Source organism: Bos javanicus, chromosome 4, assembly GCF_032452875.1.
Source record: "Bos javanicus breed banteng chromosome 4, ARS-OSU_banteng_1.0, whole genome shotgun sequence".
NCBI classification, from domain to species: Eukaryota; Metazoa; Chordata; class Mammalia; order Artiodactyla; family Bovidae; genus Bos; species Bos javanicus.
This window is the reverse complement of record NC_083871.1, coordinates 18,645,843-18,664,204: the sequence shown is the minus strand read 5'-3', so window position 1 is coordinate 18,664,204 and position 18,362 is coordinate 18,645,843.

Here is an 18,362-nt window from a genome sequence, read left to right as displayed (position 1 = left end):
CATTTCTCTTATAATGAGCAATATTGAGTATCTTTTCATGTGTTTGTTAGCCATCTGTATGTCTTCTTTGGAGAAACGTCTGTTTAGGTCTTTTCCCCACTTTTTGATTGGGTTGTGGCTTTTTTTTTTTTTTTTTTTTTTGGTATTGAGTTGTATGAGCTGCTTGTATATTTTGGAAATTAATCCTTTGTCGGTTGTTTCATTTGCTATTATTTTTTCCCATTCTGAGGGTTGTCTTTTCACCTTGCTTATAGTTTCCTTTGTTGTGCAAAATCTTTCAAGTTTAATCAGGTCCCACTTGTTTACTTTTGTTTTTATTTCCATTACTCTAGGAGGTGGGTCATAGAGGATCTTGCTTTAATTTATGTCATTGAGTGTTCTGCCTATGTTTTCCTCTAAGAGTTTTAAAGTTTCTGGTCTTACATGTAGGTCTTTAATCCATTTTGGGTTTATCTTTGTGTATGGTGTTAGGAAGTGTTCTAATTTCATTTTTTTACATGTAGCTGTCCTGTTTCTCCAGCACCACTTATTGAAGAGAGTTTCCTTTTCCACTGTATATTCCTGCTTCTTTTGTCATAGATTAGGTGGTCATGGACGCTTGGGTTTATCTCTAGACTTTCTATCCCATTCCATTGATCTATATTTCTGTTTTGTCACAAAACAGTGTCACACTGTTTTGATGACTGTAGCTTTGCAGTATTGTCTGAAGTCAGAGAGCCTGATTCCTCCAGCTCCATTCTTCTTTCTCAAGATTTCTTTGGCTATTCAGGGTCTTTTGTGCCTCTGTATAAATTTAAAAATTCTATCAAACATTTGAGAGAAGAGTTAAAACCTATCCTTCTGAAACTATTCCAAAAAACTGAAGAGGAAGGAAAACTCCTAAACTTATTCTATGGGGCCACCATCACCCTGACACAAATACCAGGCAAAGATACCACAAAAAAAGAAAATTACAAGCCAATACCATTAATGAACATAAACCCCAAAATTCCCAGCAAAATACTAGCAAACTGAATTTAATAATATGTTAAAAGAAACATACACCAAGATCAAGTGGAATTTATCCAAGGGGTGGTAAGATTCTTCAACATATGCAAATCAAACAATGGGATACACTATATAAATAAATTGAAGAATAAATCCACATGATTATCTCAATAGATGCAGAGAATGCTTTTGACAAAATTCATGATAAAAACTCTCCAGAAAGTGGACTTAGAGGAAACTTCCTCAACATAATAAAGGCCATATGTGACAAACCTACAGATTTGTCAACGGTGAAAAGCTGAAAGCATTTCCTCTAAATTTGCAAACACAACAAGGATATCAGCTCTCACCAATTTTATTCAACATAGTTTTGAAAATTCTAGTCACAAGTATCAGAGAAAAGAAGGAAAGAAAAGAATTCCAAATTGGAAATGAAGAAATAAAACTTTCACTATCTGCTGATGATATGATACTATGCATTGAAAATCCTAAAGATGTTTCCAGAAAACTATTAGAGCTCATCAATGAATTTGGTAAAGTTACAGGATGGAAAATTACCACACCAAAGCCTCTTGCATTCTATACACTAACAACAAAAAATCAGAAAGAGAAATCAAGAAAACAATCTCATTTACCATCACATCAAAAAGAACAAAATACATAGGAATAAACCTAACTAAGGAGGCAAAAGACCTGTTACTTAAAAAACTATAAGATATTGATGAAAGAAATCAAAGATGACACAAACAGGTGGAAAATACACCACGTTCCTGGATAGGAAGAATCAATATTATGAAAATGATTATACTACCCAAGCAATCTACAGATTCAGTGCTACCCCTGTCAAATAATCAATGGCATTTCCTCACAGAATTAGAACAAAAAAAATATTTAAAATTTGTATGGAAACACAAAAGACTCTGAATAGCAAAAGCAATCTTGAGAATGATACAAGTACTCTTGATGAATGCAAGTATTAGTATAAGTGGGGTATTTAATTCATCTCTTCATATATGCAGTGATTCATTTACTGAGTAAGTTATCCAATTATCCAAAAATTCACTAATGCAGATATCCAAAAATAGATATTCATTTCGTCAAACACTATCATGTTGACCTTGAAGAAAACATCAAGCCCAATTTCTCACTTAGAATAACTATGAATAGACAGTTCAGTTCAGTCTCTCACTTGTATCCAACTCTTTGTGACCCAATGGACTGCAACACACCAAGCTTCCCAGTCCATCACCAACTCCTGGGGCTTACTCAAACTCATGTCCATCAAATCAGTGATGCCATTCAACCATCTCATCCTTTGTAATTCCCTTCTCCTCCCACCTTCAATCTTTTCTAGCATCAGGGTCTTTTCCAATGAATCAGTTCTTTGCTTCAGGTGGCCAAAGTATTGGAATTTAAGCTTCATCATCAGTTCTTCCAATGAATATTCAGGACTGATTTCCTTTATGATTGACTAGTTGAATCTCCTTGCAGTTCAAGGGACTCAAGAGTCGTCTCCAACACCACAGATCAAAAGCGTCAGTTCTTCAACACTCAGCTTTCTTAATAGTTCAACTCTCACATCCATACACGAGTACTGGAAAAAACATAGCTTTGACTAGACAGACCTTTGTTGCCAAAGTAATGTCTCTGCTTTTTAATATGCTGTCTAGGTTTGTTATAGCTTTTCTTCCAAGAAGCAAGAGGATTTTAATTTCATGGCTACAGTCACCATCTGCAGTGATTTTGGAGCCAAATAAATAGTCTCTTGCTCTTTCATTGTTTCCTAATCTATTTGCCATGAAGTGATGAGACCAGATGCCCTGATCTTAGTTTTCTAAATACTGAATTTTAAGCCAACTTTTTCACTCTCCTCTTTCACCTTCATCAAGAAGCTCTTTAGTTCTTCACTTTCTGCTATAAGGGTGGTGTCATCTGCATATCTGAGGTTATTGATATTTCTCCTGGCAATCTTAAATCATTTGTGCTTCAGCCAGTCCAGCATTTCTCATGATGTAGTCTGCATACAAGTTAAATAAGCAGGGTGACAATATACAGCCTTGACTTATTTCTTTCCCAATTTGGAGCCAGTCTGCTGTTCCATGTCCAGTTCTAACTGTTGCTTCTAACCTGTATACAGATTTTTCAGGAGGAAGGTCAGGTGGTCTCGTATTTCCATCTCTTAAAGAATTTTCCATAGTTTGTTGTGATCCACACAGTCAAAGGCTTTGGAATAGTCAATAAAGCAGAAACAGATGTTTTTCTGGAACTTCTTGCTTTTTGATGATCCAAAGTATGTTGACAATTTGCTCTCTGGTTCCTCTGCCTTTTCTAAATCCAGTTTGAACATCTGGAAGTTCACAGTTTACGTACTGTTGAAGCCTGGCTTGGAGAATTTTGAGCATTACTTTGCTAACTGTGAGATGAGTGCAATTGTGCAGTAGTTTGAGCATTCTTTGACATCACCTTTCTTTGGAATTCAACTGAAACCTGACCTTTTCCAGTTCTGTGGCCACTGCTGAGTTTTTCAAATTTCCTGGCATATTGAGTGTAGCACTTTCACAGCATCATCTTTTAGGATTTGAAATAGCTCAACTGGAATTCCATCACCTCCACTAGCTTTGTTTGTAGTGATGCTTCCTTCCTAAGGCCCACTTGACTTCACGTTTTGGATGTCTGGTTCTAGGTGAGTGATCACATCATCATGGTTATCTGGTCATGAAGATCTTTTTGTACAGTTCTTCTGTGTATTCTTGACACCTCTTCTTAATACCTTTTGCTTCCATTAGGTCCATACCATTCTGTCCTTTATTGTGTCCATCTTTGCATAAAATTTCCCTTTGTATCTCTAATTTTCTTGAAAAGATCTCTAGTCTTTCCCATTCTATTGTTTTCCTCTCTTTCTTTGTGTTGATCACTTAGAAAGGCTTTCTTATCTCTCCTTGCTATTCTTTGGAACTCTGCATTCAGATAGGTATATCTTTCCTTTTCTCCTTTGCCTTTAACTTCTCTTCTTTTCTCAAGTATTTGTAAGGCCTCCTCAGACAACCATTTTGCCTTTTTGCATTTCTTTTTCTTGGGAATGGTCTTGATCACTGCTTCCTATACAATGTTATGAACCTCCATCCATAGTTCTTCAAGCACTCTATCAGATCTAATCCCTTGAATCTATTTGTCACTTCCACTGTATAATCATAAGGGACTTTATTTAGCTCATACCTGAATGATCTAGTGGTTTTCCCTACTTTCTTCCTTTTAAATCTGAATTTTGCAATAAGGATTTCATGATCTGAGCCTCAGTCAGCTTCAGGCCTTATTTTGCCAACTGTATAGAGCTTCTCCTTTTTTGGCTGCAAAGAATATTATCAGTCTGATTTCCATATTGACCATTTGGTGATGTCCATGTATAGAGTCTTCTCTTGAATAGACAGTAGAAACTTTGAAATGGATGCACTCAGCATTACTGAATGCATCTTTCTCAAAATATACATAGGGCCTCTCCTGCAAGCAATACTCAGTATGAATACACTTCAATGACTGTTTTTACTGAAATTTTCTGAGAATGTGGTATCATAAGTGGGTGATGTAGTAGGTATATAGGAGACACGTTTTATTGGCCCATAGTTAAGAGTAATTATGAGAGCAATAAATTCTCAAGTGACCTTTGAAGTCTGTCCTCTGAATAATATATTAAATAGGAGAAAATACTAAAATCAAGTTACACATTATTGTTTTCTATTGGGAGGGAAAGATATTAACAAATCATACTCTGTTTAAAATTATTAAGTATAATTTTATATGAAAAAAAGCAGTAGATATTTATTTTATAGTTATGATATCTGTTAGGCAGGTAGTGTTCTAAGTAACCGCTTAGAAGGGTTGTATGTGGTAAGTTTTATATGTATTAAGAAAAGTTAAGCTATGCATCATTGCACATGTAGATATTGTAGAATAGTATTAGTCTCAAACTGTGCCATTTTTGCTGATAAATGAAATTAATTCTATTCTTTTTTAATTTAATTTCAGAGAGACTTTGTATCTCTGATGCAAATTGTTTAAGTGCTATTAAAAACTGTATTTCTTGAAGAGAAAGAAATTAATTCTCTTTTCTGATTGGTAAATTCATTGTTATTTTTGCATTTACTGTAGAATTATGTTGAGAGTGGTTTGCATGGTACTAAAAGGTGGGACAAGTTTTTAATATAATTCATGGGAATTAAAGTATTTTTGTGTTGTATCATTATCCTAGATAGATCCCATTACTCTTCTCCTTTGGCTTTTAAATTAAACAAATATTCACACAGTATCTTTTCTATGAGAGAGCATACAACAGGGCACTCTGCTTTGCCTTTGAGGAGTGTAAAAGTGAGTGCAATTGTTGATATCAGTGCCTTATGAAGGTACAAAAAACTAAAGGAGAGGAGTAATTCTACTTCATTTGATAATACAGTCTCTCAGTTTTTCTTTTCTTTTTCTGGAAAAGTTATTTTAAGTTAAATTTTGAAAAGATGCACATTGGAAAGGCAGATATCAATTAATTAATATGTATGTGGTTACTACCATAATTTAGTCCTGTTGACATAACTGGAAAAGCAAAAATGTCAGATTCACAGTTCCTGGGTAACATAATGTGAACTAATTTGATGGGGAAAAAAATAGAATCCTATTCACATTAGCTTTAAATAAGAAAATGTTCCAGGAATCTCACAGTCTAGAAATTCAGAAATTATACTTGTCCCTGGTAGAGACTGGAATCAGGAACTGAATAAATGAAAATTAATGCTACTATCTCTTATCTTCTGGGACTTTAAGATTTATTGTTTTTGTTTTATTCCCCCCCGCTCCAAAAAAAACTACTTAAAATTTTTATTCTCTTTTTTTCTAAAAGCTATCCTTCTTTGTGAACTTCTAGATCAATACTGATAAACTGGCATCTGCCTTGTAAATCCAGATTTCAAGAGGGAAAATCCAATGACACTGCTTAGATCAGGAAACAGTTCTTGGTTAGCCATGTATTAGTCATGACTGGGAACAGAGTCAGGTCATCCACGGCTTTCCTTTCCTGGCAATGGTGGTGAAAACTCTGTTAAAGTGCCATAATGGACAGCAGTCATGCGTTCACTAGACTCAGAAACTGCAACCATTTTGTTCTAAACTGTCTAAATTGCATGCTCTGAATTATGCAATGATTTAATTTGCATGGTAACTAAGATAATCTTGCTCATGAAGTGTAATGTTTTAAACAATTGATACACCAGCTGAATTTGACATAAATTTCTAAGATTATCAAGTCAGAGTCTTTGAGAGAAGAAACAGTTTCATAGGGTGTGCAAGTAAAAAATAGTATAATAGAATTACAAAATAGCCTAAAAGGGGTACAAAATGTCAGTGAATCTATGGTGGTAATTCAAAGCATAGTGGCAACAGCTGAAAATGAACTGATATTTGGATATTTTCACATGTAACCTTTCAGCTATGGTAAGATTTGTCATAAATCAATATGGTTATATAACTGGTATCTCTCTTCTACTGCATTACATAGTAAAATAATTAGTGATCATGTTGTGTGCATTTTCACCCATCTAAAACCAAAGCAAACAAGACAAACTTTAATTTTCTAAGTTACAGCTTAAACACAAGGTCCTCACCCAGGTCCCATGTCTGACTGATCAGACTACCTCCTCCCTCCTGCTTTAAATCTTGAGAGTCAGGATTTAAAATGTGGTCACTGGTGTCCTCCTTTGTAATTAAAGACCGCTCAGGCATTTGAGTTACATGCACAGCAGCTTAGGATCGATTTCTCATTTACTAGCCCTTTTCTTTTCCAAGTTGAAATGATTCTATTCACTGCTGACTGCGTAACTCTGTTCCTTACCCTATATATCAAGGCTTGGACACCCTCACAAACCATTTATCTAGCAGAGGTAACAAAACTGCTCAATTCTTAGTAAAGAATAAGAAGAGTAGCAGCTGGAACCTTATTGTTAGTCTAAATAGTTTTATTTAATTTTAAGGTCCTAACCTGCCTTAGTCAAGGATAATTTGGTTGCAAAGTGCTGAAACCCACTGAGAGAAACTCAGTAAAAAGAGGAAGGGGATTATTATGTAAATTTAGGGGAGTCTTAAAGAAATCCAAATAAAGGAAATGTAACTAGCCTTCATAGCAAATGGTTCTCTCCCCTTCAATTTGTCTTTCTCCCTCTCCCACTCCCTTTCTCTGCCTCCCTCATTTCCTTCCATCTAACCTCACTGCTACTCTATTCTCTCTACTCTTTTCTTTTTCCTTACACCTTTAAGCTTCTTCTCTCTTAACTGTAGAAACTTCATCACAGCCAGCCCGAAGTGATAGGCTGTGGCCTCAACATTAAGCCATGTTTCAGGTCAAATTCTCACAGCTAACTGATTTATTTTCAGACCCATTTCAAATTTTGAAAAGGTAATTTAATAAACTCGACTAGGGTCATCTGGTTAACTTTGGCTGAGCATGCAGTAGGGTTACTGTTGAGGGCACCTCTTCTAGAACTTTGACAAGTGAGATCCTCTTCGGAAGAACTGATTTGTGGGCAATCAATTACATTTCCAATATGTATCCCTTTCAGTTTTGAATTCAGATTTGATGAATTATTATTGGTGGTGGTAGTGATTTAGGCGCTAAATTGTGTCACACTCTTTGAGACCCCATGAACTGTATGTAGCCTGTCAGGCTTCTCTGACCATGGGATTTTCCAGGCAAGAATACTGGAGTGGATAGTCATTCCTTTCTTCAGAGGATCTTCCCGACGCAGGGATCGAAACTATGTCTCCTGCAGTGCAGGCCGATTCTTTACCACTAAGCCACCAGAGAAGGAAAGTGTCTGCTATATTTTAACCTTTATTGTACTTATTTAACATGATTTTTAAAATAACCCTGTGATAATTAAATTACCCCTACCTATTAATTTTTTTTTTTTTAAATGAGACTGATTTTAAAAGAATTCTTTGAGGATCTGATCATAACCAGCAATGGAGGGGGCATAGTAGGGAGTGAAAAAATTAGCCTGAGTTATCAATTTCTTGATTTTGATTTTTTTTTTTTTTTGGGGGGGGGACAAATTCTAAAAAATGTTGCCTTAGTGTTTTTTTCTCTTTTCTTTAATTCTGGTTATATGCCATTTCAAAAGACATCAATGATCTTTTTCTTTAGTATTTTTTCAGCATTCTTAAGTCTTTCCCCTTTTTTCAGACTTCTGTAAATTATTCATTTAATGTTTTCTGACATGTTGGGTCTTTCTTCCTTAGTTTGCTGGGTGGCATACTTCTGGCTTATTGAATAGTTTCCAAGTGTATGCTTGTGTGTACATTTTCTGTGGTTGTATAACATTTGCTTGAGTACGTCATTAACTGGTCAAGTGGTGGCAATGGAGGGTGCATCTACCTTGTTCCCGTGCCTCCCCTTGTCAATATCTAGAGGAAATCTTTTAATTGGGATTTAATAAAGATACCAATAGGATTAGAAAATAGACAAAGAATAATGACATAGACTTCGAGGTTGGATGAGCATCTACATATTACAGCCACATCTGATTTTACTGTGCCTCACTTCATTGTATTTCACAGATACTGTATTTTTTTTTTTAATAAATTGAAGGTTTATGGCAACCTTACATCAAACAATTCTATTTGTGCCATTTACCAGCATTTTTTCATTTTGTATCTTTTTCACATTCTGTTAATTCTCAGAATATTTCAAATTTTTCATTATTATTATATTTTAGGTGATTTGCTATTAGTGATCTTTGATGTTACTGTTGTAATTTGGGTGGGGGTGTGGTCCATGAATCATATAGGACTGTGAACTTAATTGAAAGTTGTTTTGTGTGTTTTCTGACAGCTTCACTGACAAGCCATTCCCGTGTCTCTTTCCATCTTCTCAAGCCTCTCTATTCCCTGAGGCATAACAATATTTAAATTAAGCAAATTAATAACCTTACAATGGCCTCTAATTGTTTGAGAGAAAGAGTCCTATGCCTCTCACTTTAAATCAAAAGATAGAAATGAGTTATCTTAATGAGGAAGGCATGCCAATAGCTAAGATAGGGCAAAACTAGAGTTCTCATGTTAAACACTTACCCAAGTTGTGAATAAAAAAAGAAAAGTTCGTGAAGGAAATTAAGAGTGATACTTCAGTGAACACATGAAAACTAAGCAAATGAGCCTTAATGCTTATATGGAGAAAGTTTAAGTGGTCTGGATATAAGATGAACCCAGGCACAATATTCTCTGAAACTAAAGTTGAATCCAGAACAAAACCCTCCCTCTCATTGCTTTGAAGGCTGAGAGAGGTGAGGAAGCTGCAGAACAAAAGTTTGAAGCTAGCAGAGGTTGATTCATGAGATTTAAGGAAAGAAGTTCTTTTATAACTAAAAGTCCAATATGAAGCAGCAAGTGCTGCTGTAGAAGGTGCAGCAAATTATCCAAAAGAGCTCCCTAAAATAGTAAGTGGCTACACTAAAAGACAGATTTTCAGTGTACACAAATCAGCATTTTATCGGAAGAAGATGCCAACTAATACTTTCATAGCTAGACAGGAGAAGTCAATGTGTGGCTTGAAAGTTTCAAAGGACAGACTGACTCCCTTGGTAGAGGCTAATACAGCTGGTGACTTTAAGTTAAAGCCAATGTTCATTCACCATTCCAAAAAAAAAACTAGAGCCCTTAAGAATTATGGTAAATCTACTTAGCATATGCTGTCTAAATGAAACAACAAAGTCTGAATGACGGCACATCTACTTACAACATGGTTAACCAAATATTTTCAGTCCACTGTTGAGACCTATTGCTTAGAATAAAAGATTCACTTCAAAGTATTACTGATCATTGACAATGCAACTGGCCACCCAATAGATCTCAAGGAGATGTGCAAGATGAATGTTTTCATGTCTACCAACACAACATTTATCTGCAACCTTTGGATCATGAGTAATTTTGACTTTCAAGTCTTACTATTTCAGAAATGCATTTCATAAGGACATAGCTGCCATAGATATCAATGCCTTTGATGTATTTGGGCAGAGCAGATTGAAAATGTTCTGGAAGGGATTCATCATTCTAGATGCCATTAAGAACACTTGTGATTTATAGGAAGAGGTAAAAATATCAACATTAACAAGTGTTTAGAAGAAGTTGATTCCAACTTTCTTTAATGACTTTGAGGCGTTCAAGATGTTAGTAGAGGAAGTAATTGAAGTTGTGGTAGAAATAGCAATAAAGCTAGAATTAGAAGTGGAGCCCAAAGATGTGATTGAATCACTAAAATCTCATGAGGGAACTTTAGTGAATGAGGAGTTGCTTTTTATCAATGATGAAAGAAAATGATTTCTTGAGATATAATTTATTCCTATCTATTCCTATAATCTTTCTATGGACATTATTGAAATGACAGCAAAGTATTTAGAATATTATGTAAATTTGGTTGATAAAATGAAGTGAGATTTGAGAGGATAGACTTAAATTTTCAAAGACATTTTATGGTATCAAACAGCATTGAATGCTACAAAGAAATTATTCATGAAAGAAAAGAAATCAATTAATGTGGCAAAGTTCTTTGTTGTCTTGTTTTAAGAAATAGCCACAGTCACCTCAGCTTTCAGAAACCACCATCCTGACCAGTCAGCAGCCATTGATATCACAGCAAAATACTTCACTGGCAAAATATTACAAGTTACTGAAGTCTCAGATTATTGTTATCATTTTTCAGAATAAAATATTTTTAACTAAAATATGCTGCTGCTAAGTCGCTTCAGTCGTGTCCGACTCTGTGCGACCCCATAGATAGCAGCCCACCAGGCTCCCCCGTCCCTGGGATTCTCCAGGGAAGAACACTGGAGTGGGTTGCCATTTCCTTCTCCAATGCATGACAGTGAAAAGTGAAAGTAAAGTCACTCAGTCATGTCCAACTCTTAACGACCCCATGGACTACAGGCTACCAGGCTCCTCCATCCATGAGATTTTCCATTTAAAAGTACTGGAGTGGGGTGCCATTGCCTTCTCAGAACTAAAGTATATACACTGTTTTTAAATACAAATGCTATTAACCATAGTACAATATGACTGCAGTAGAGTTTAAACATAACTTTACATGCATCTAGTCAAGGCTATAGGAGAAGGCGATGGCACCTCACTCCAGTACTCTTGCCTGGAAAATCCCATGGATGGAGGAGCCTGGTAGGCTGCAGTCCATGGGGTCGCTAAGAGTCGGACACGACTGAGCGACTTCACTTTCTCTTTTCACTTTCATGCATTGGAGAAGGAAATGGCAACCCACTCCAGTGTTCTTGCCTGGAGAATCCCAGGGATGGGGGAGCCTGGTGGCCTGCCGTCTGTGGGGTCACACAGAGTCGGACATGACTGAAGTGACTTAGCATAGTCAAGGCTATGGTTTTTTCAGTGATCGTGTATGGATGTGAGAATTGGACTATAAAGAAAACTGAGTGCCAAAGAATTCATGGTTTTGAACTGTGGTATTGGAGAAGATTCTTGAGAGTCCCTTAGACTGCAAGGAGATCCAACCAGTCCATCCTAAAGGAAATCAGTCCTGATTATTCATTGGAAGGACTGATGTTAAAGCTGAAGTTCCAATACTTTGGCCACCTGATGCAAAGAACTGACTCATTTGAAAAGACCCTGATGCTGGGAAAGATTGAAGGCAGGAAGAGAAGGGGATGACAGAGGATGAGATGGTTGGATGGCATCACCAACTCCATGGACATGAGTTTGAGTAAACTCCAGGCGTTGTTGGTGAACAGGGAGGCCTGGCATGCTGCAGTCCATGGTGTCGCAAAGAGTCAGACACAACTGAGTGACTGAACTGAACTGAACTTACATGCACTGAGAAACCTAATATTCTGTGTAACTTGCTTCATTGCAATATTTGCTCTACTATGGGCTGGAACTGAACCCTCCACATCTCCAAGTGATGCCTGTGTACTGGAAAAGTTACTTAACTCTGTAGGCTCTGAAATAAGGATATTACTACATATCCTATAGTGTGGTTTTGAAGATGAAGTCAGAAAACTGTGAGCTGAAAGTATATGCATGATAAATTATAGTGACTATGCAATGGAGCAAATTGCACACAATACATGGTCATGACTACTACTTGCTTTTTTTTGTTAGTTTTTTATCATCATGATATTATTAAAGCAATAAGCCAGTATTTCAGCTTCCCAGTGCTAGTCCTAGATTCTCTTCCCTCCCGTCATTCTTATTTTTTATTATGATTTTTTTGTTTGGTTCTCCATGTTTTTGTGATTTCATCCTACCAGTAATGCAAATGTTTACACTGCAGTGAGTTCTTACATTTTTGTTTGCAGTTTCTCAAAACTGTTCCATTTTGAGTAACAAATTATAAGATAATTCCAGCTATTAAAGGAATGGCCACAATTAGCTATTTCTCAAACTGAGTCATCATCCTTGGCTGTATTTTCTTAGAAGATGAGTTTTTTGTTTTTTTTTTTAAATAAGAGTTATCAAGGAATTGCAAGAAGTTTGTGTCTTGAATTAACCTTTTTTTTAGAGGACACTGTGAAGCAATAAAACCTCAGATTGTGAGATTCTGATACAATGCTACCATTCAACAAACCCAGTCTCCCTTGAGTCCTACAGGTTCAGCTGAAAGAAACAACTTTGGTTTAATTGGAAGGTCTGAAGAATCCTGTTTTATACCTTTTAGTTCAGAAGTTGATCCCCCTTGGGCTTTTCTTATTTACCTGAATTCCCTAGAAGTTATAACCATCAGAAAAGGGATGACAACAAAGACTCAGGTTATGATAAGAGCTTTCAAAAGTGATTATGAAGAAGCTAGGGTTGAAAAGCTATATATATGATGATAACATATGTAAAACTAATGTATTTATCTTTTATGAATGCAGAAATTCTTGGCAGTTCAGGCATCTGTGCAATTAAGATGCTATGAAATTTCTTTGAGCAGTCCTAATTTGGGTTTGATGCAGTCTGTTTGTTTAAAATGTTTAGTAACTCATGCCCTAATTGCTTGTTTAAACCCACACTGACTGACAAGTTTTCTGTTACAATTGATAAAATATAGATCACCCTGAATATTTATACATAATTTGTATGTGAGTGACACTTATGATTAACATAAGCTTAATTTTGGTAGTGAAATAAAAATTTTCAAAATGTCTTCATGTGTTCTACTGAAATGATTAGCAGAGGTCATTAATCAAAGAAGTTCTTTTTGTTCTTAATTATGTCAGATGAATGACTACACACAGAAAAGAGTATCTGGTTAGTATTAGGCTTTCATTAAAAAGGCTTAATTTTTTTAATGAACCAGATAATTTCAGAGCCTAAGCTACTGTGATTAAGTTAGACATTTTTAAAAAGTTCACTAATGATTTAACTTCAAGAGGTTACATATGTTTCTGTCTTACCAAATTCACTCTTTCATTTTAAAAAACTCTTTTGTGGGACTTTGTGTATTTTTAAGGAATCCAAATTTGTAAATCTACTTCATCATCCCTTGCAAATTATAGGGAAGGACATTAATTTCATGTTAAACAAAGTGAAGCTTAACTCATTTATCCTCAACAAACTAATGAAAGCTAGGTTCCAATCCACTGTAAAAATACCCAAACCTTGTTTATGCAGCCCAGTTTCTTAGCTCACTGGATTAGGTCTTTGTTACTATGAATTAGATTATTATGATCTTAAAATTAAAATTTTAAGTTATGTGATTTATAAAGCTTATCTTGAATTTCAGTCTTCCTCTTCTTTCCCAAGTAACTATAGATTTTCCAGATTTTATCCAATTATGTTTTAGTTTCCTAGCATCATCTCCTAAAGGAAATCAGTCCTGAATATTCATTGGAAGGACTGATGCTGAAGCTGAAACTCCAATACTTTGGCTACCTATAGGAAGAACTGACTTATTGGAAAAGATCCTGATTCTGCACAAAATTGAAGGCAGGAGAAGGGGACAACAGGGGATGAGTTGGTTGGATGGCATCATTGACTTGATAGACATGAGTTTGAGCAAACTTCAGGAGTTGGTGATGTATAGGGAAGCCTGGCCTGCTGCAGTCCATGGGGTTGCAAAGAGTCAGATGCGACTGAGAAACTGAACTGAACTGAACTGAACTGAGCGTCGTCTCCACCATTTCTTTCTTTTTGTTAGACCATAGTGGTAGGAGCTAGAGGAATCCTCAACTCTAAAGATACCAATCTTATGTCCACAGGTGACATAAGAGAATCTCTAAAATTCTGAGAGCCTTTTTCCTTTTGCTGTGATTTTAAAAATGAGACTCTACCTTTTGGCAGCAAATGTTTCTTTGATTTATAAAACTTGTGATCAAGTCAATTAAGGGATTCAGGAATTTTGTTTTTGGAAATCTGACTCTATCAGTAAGTAAAGCAGGAAAGAATGATCTTACTCTTATAAAAACTCAGAAGAGAGGTGATTTGTATTTAATTACCAAGAGATGACAGATATTTTGTCTAGTGTTGTAGGAAAATGCAAAGAATGGAATTGAGTAGAATTAATATAGATGGGGCATGGAAAATATGTTAGTTTTGTAAGTATTTTTCAGGAGGGAAAGTGATCTTTAAATCACTGGCCTCATTTTTTTTATTATTATTATTTTATTTTTTAACTTTACAATATTGTATTAGTTTTGCCATATATCAAAATGAATCCACAACAGGTATACACGTGTTCCCCATCCTGAACCCTCCTCCCTCCTCCCTCCCCATACCATCCCTCTGGGTTGTCCCAGTGCACCAGCCCCAAGCATCCAGTATCGTGCATTGAACCTGGACTGGCAACTCGTTTCATATACAATATTATACATGTTTCAATGCCATTCTCCCAAATCATCCCAACCTCTCCCTCTCCCACAGAGTCTGGCCTCAGTTTTATGCACAGAAGAGAAGTTGAATATGCACAGAAGTGACAAGAAAGATAACTCATCAGGGCATAAAGAAAAATGAATATCACCTACCTTACAACAATCATTTGTCTTACAACAATGATTGTAAGACAGCAATGTTGTCTTACAACAATTGTTGTCTTACTACAATGTCTTACAACAATGTAGTCCTTACAACAATCATACAAAACTCATTTGTCTAGGAACTTTTCTTATAGGTTCTCCCGTATCTTAGCCCTGAAGTCAGTAATTGTTCTCATGTGTAAATTATTAACTATCATTATCATTTTTATTTAACACAGTTCAGAATTGAATTATCAGTTTATTTATAGAAATTAATCTACTTTAAGACAGTTAATAATTGAGTTTTGAATCTATCAGTTTGATAAAACAGACTACGAATTAGTGGTGAACACTAATAAGATAATACAGAACATTAGCTCCTGTCTGAAAAATATTGCCTGACATTTTTAAAGAAAATATGAATTTGAAAGAAGTCTTCTTTCCTATAACCAGTTTCATCAGGCCTAGTAAAAGGGCTACATGTTTCCCTAATTAAACAAATAAATAAAACTAGACTTTGCATGAAACATTATCACCAACATTTAAAACCTTCCCCTTAGTCGAGGAACTAAGCTGAATTTCAATAATACAATGAGTTACATAATTCATGCATGGCTTCCTAGAAAACAGCAATTTAATTGAGGGGATGTATACAGTTGATTTGGAGAAGGCAATGGCACCCCACTCCAGTACTCTTGCCTGGAAAATCCCATGGATGGAGGAGCCTGGTATGCTGCAGCCCATGGGGTCGCTGAGCTGGACATGACTGAGCGACTTCACTTTCTCTTTTCACTTTCATGCATTGGAGAAGGAAATGGCAACCCACTCCAGTGTTCTTGCCTGGAGAATCCCAGGGACGGGGGAGCCTGGTGGGCTGCCGTCTATGGGATCCAACAGAGTCGGACACGACTGAAACAACTTAGCAGCAGCAGCATACAGTTGATTGATGCATGGATGATGCAACATGGTACATGCTCATTGCTGAACAAGAGAGTCTCTTGTTTATAGAAAAGAGTGTTCCTCAGAGACCTTGGGGGCAGTTGTGGGAGATTTGAGAGAAGGCAAACTTAACAGAAGTGGGAACCAAAGAAGAGAGGATGGGCTAAGATGGAAGCAGGATAGTGGCAGAAAGCAGGGAACTCGACAGATTTGTTTTGTTTTGTTTTAAGTTTGGAGTGACTGGATCAGTTTAGCTGAAGTTTTATTTATTTATTTATTTTACATTTTTATAATGAAAGTAAAAATGAAATACATATTGTGTTATACATGATTTAATAATACAAGCAATTTGTTCTTACAAAAATGTATATGAGTATTTTTTTTTAATTTCGTTTGAGATTTTGTAATACAGAGATTTGAAGTCTAAGAACTAAGTTTATTGCATTGCATTGCTTTAACAGGTGTCATCACAGTTTTCTTGCTAAGTTTCATTCATGTCCAACTCTGCAACCCATGAACTGTAGCTCACCAGGCTCCTTTGTCCATGGAAAATTCTAGGCAAGAATACTGGAGTGGTTTGCCATGCTCTCCTCCATGGAAAAAATGTACACACAATAAAAGAACTTCAATGTCAATTGAGCCTACTGAATCATGGTACATATTTTCCAATCCCATCATCATTCATTTGAAGGTGATTGATGAATCTATGTGATGTATTTCTATCTACCCTGATATTCAACTGCAAACTATTTCAAAAGTTATTTCTTAATTGTCACTTTAAAATGTGGGGAAAAGTTTCTCCTTCATTGGAAAGCTAGGCACTGTCCATAACACACTCTTTCAAGTTATTTGATTCTGATTTATGGGAGTTATTTTGTAATTTCTTAATGTACTAATTTCTATTGGTATCATTTCTGATAGCAATGGAAAAGAATTCTGGTCTCTAAATGTGCAGATGTAATCTGTCTAGTGTTGGGCAACCCTCTCATTTCCACTCTTGCCATGGAAAGAACAGCTTTGCATCCATTTGCACTTTCATTTCAGTATTCCTGATCTATTAATGTATTTGCTTTTTGGATTTTTCTTTCATCTGGCTGTAACATCTCACCTGTTTCCTTACTAATGTGCTAAAATCTTAAACAGAGATTCATTTTGTTATGGTATAAGAATTATAACTTGACCCCTTTTTGAAAGTCAGCCTTTAAAAAACAAATGGATCCAAAACCCCAAAAATTCATTTGGAAGACTGGAAAAGAAGTTAGAAAATTTCCTCTTCAAGTTTATATGTGCAGACACAATTGTTTTAAAAAACCAGGCTTCCTTTATCCAAAAATGGAAATAGTTCCAATATTAAAAATATTAAAAATGTGATTTTCATAAATGAATTTATTACAAACAACTGCCTTTTCTCCGCTCATCAAATGGCAATTTTATTGCAAAAAGGACAGATTCAATTCATTTCAGTTCAGTTGCTCAGTCATGTCCGACTCTTTGCAACCCCATGGACTGCACCATGCCAGGCTTCCCTGTCCATCACCAACTCCTGGAGCTTGCTGAAACTCATGTCCATTGAGTTGGAGATGCCACCGAACCATCTCATCCTCTGTTGTCCCCATCTCCTTCTGCCCTCAATCTTTCCCAACATCAGCATCTCTTCTAATGAGTCCGAACTTTACATCAGATAGCCAAAGTATCAGAATTTCAGCTTTAACATCAGTCCTTCCAATGAACATTCAGGACTGATTTCCTTTAGGATGGACTTGTTGGATCTCCTTGCAGTCCAAGGCACTCAAGAGTCTTCTCCAACACCACAGTTCAAAACCATCAATTCTTCAGCCCTCAGCTTGCTTTATAGTCCAACTCTCACATTCATACATGACCACTGGAAAAACCAAAGCTTTGACTAGACAGATGGTTGTTGACAAAGTAATGTCTCTGCTTTTTAATATGCTGTCTATGTTGGTCATAACTTTCCTTCCAAAGAGCAAGTATCTTTTAATTTCATGGCTGCAGTCACCATCTGCAATGATTTTGGAACCCCTCCCACCAAAATAAATTCTGTCACTGGTTCTATTGTTTCCCCATCTGTTTGCCATGAAGTGATAGGACCAGATGCCATGACCTTAGTTTTCTGAATGTTGAATTTTAAGCCAACTTTTTCACTCTCCTCTTTCACTTTCATCAAGAGGCTCTTTACTTCTTCTTCACTTTCTGCTATAAGGGTGGTGTCATCTGCGTATCTGAGATTATTGATATTTCTCCCGGCAATCTTGATTCCAGTTTGTGCTTCTTCCAGCCCAGCATTTCTCATGATGTACTCTGCATATAAGTTAAATAAGCAGGGGGAGAATATACAACCTTGACATACTCCTTTTCCTATTTGGAACCAGTCTGTTTTCCATGTCCAGTTCTAACTGTTGCTTCCTGACCTGCATACAGATTTCTCAGGAG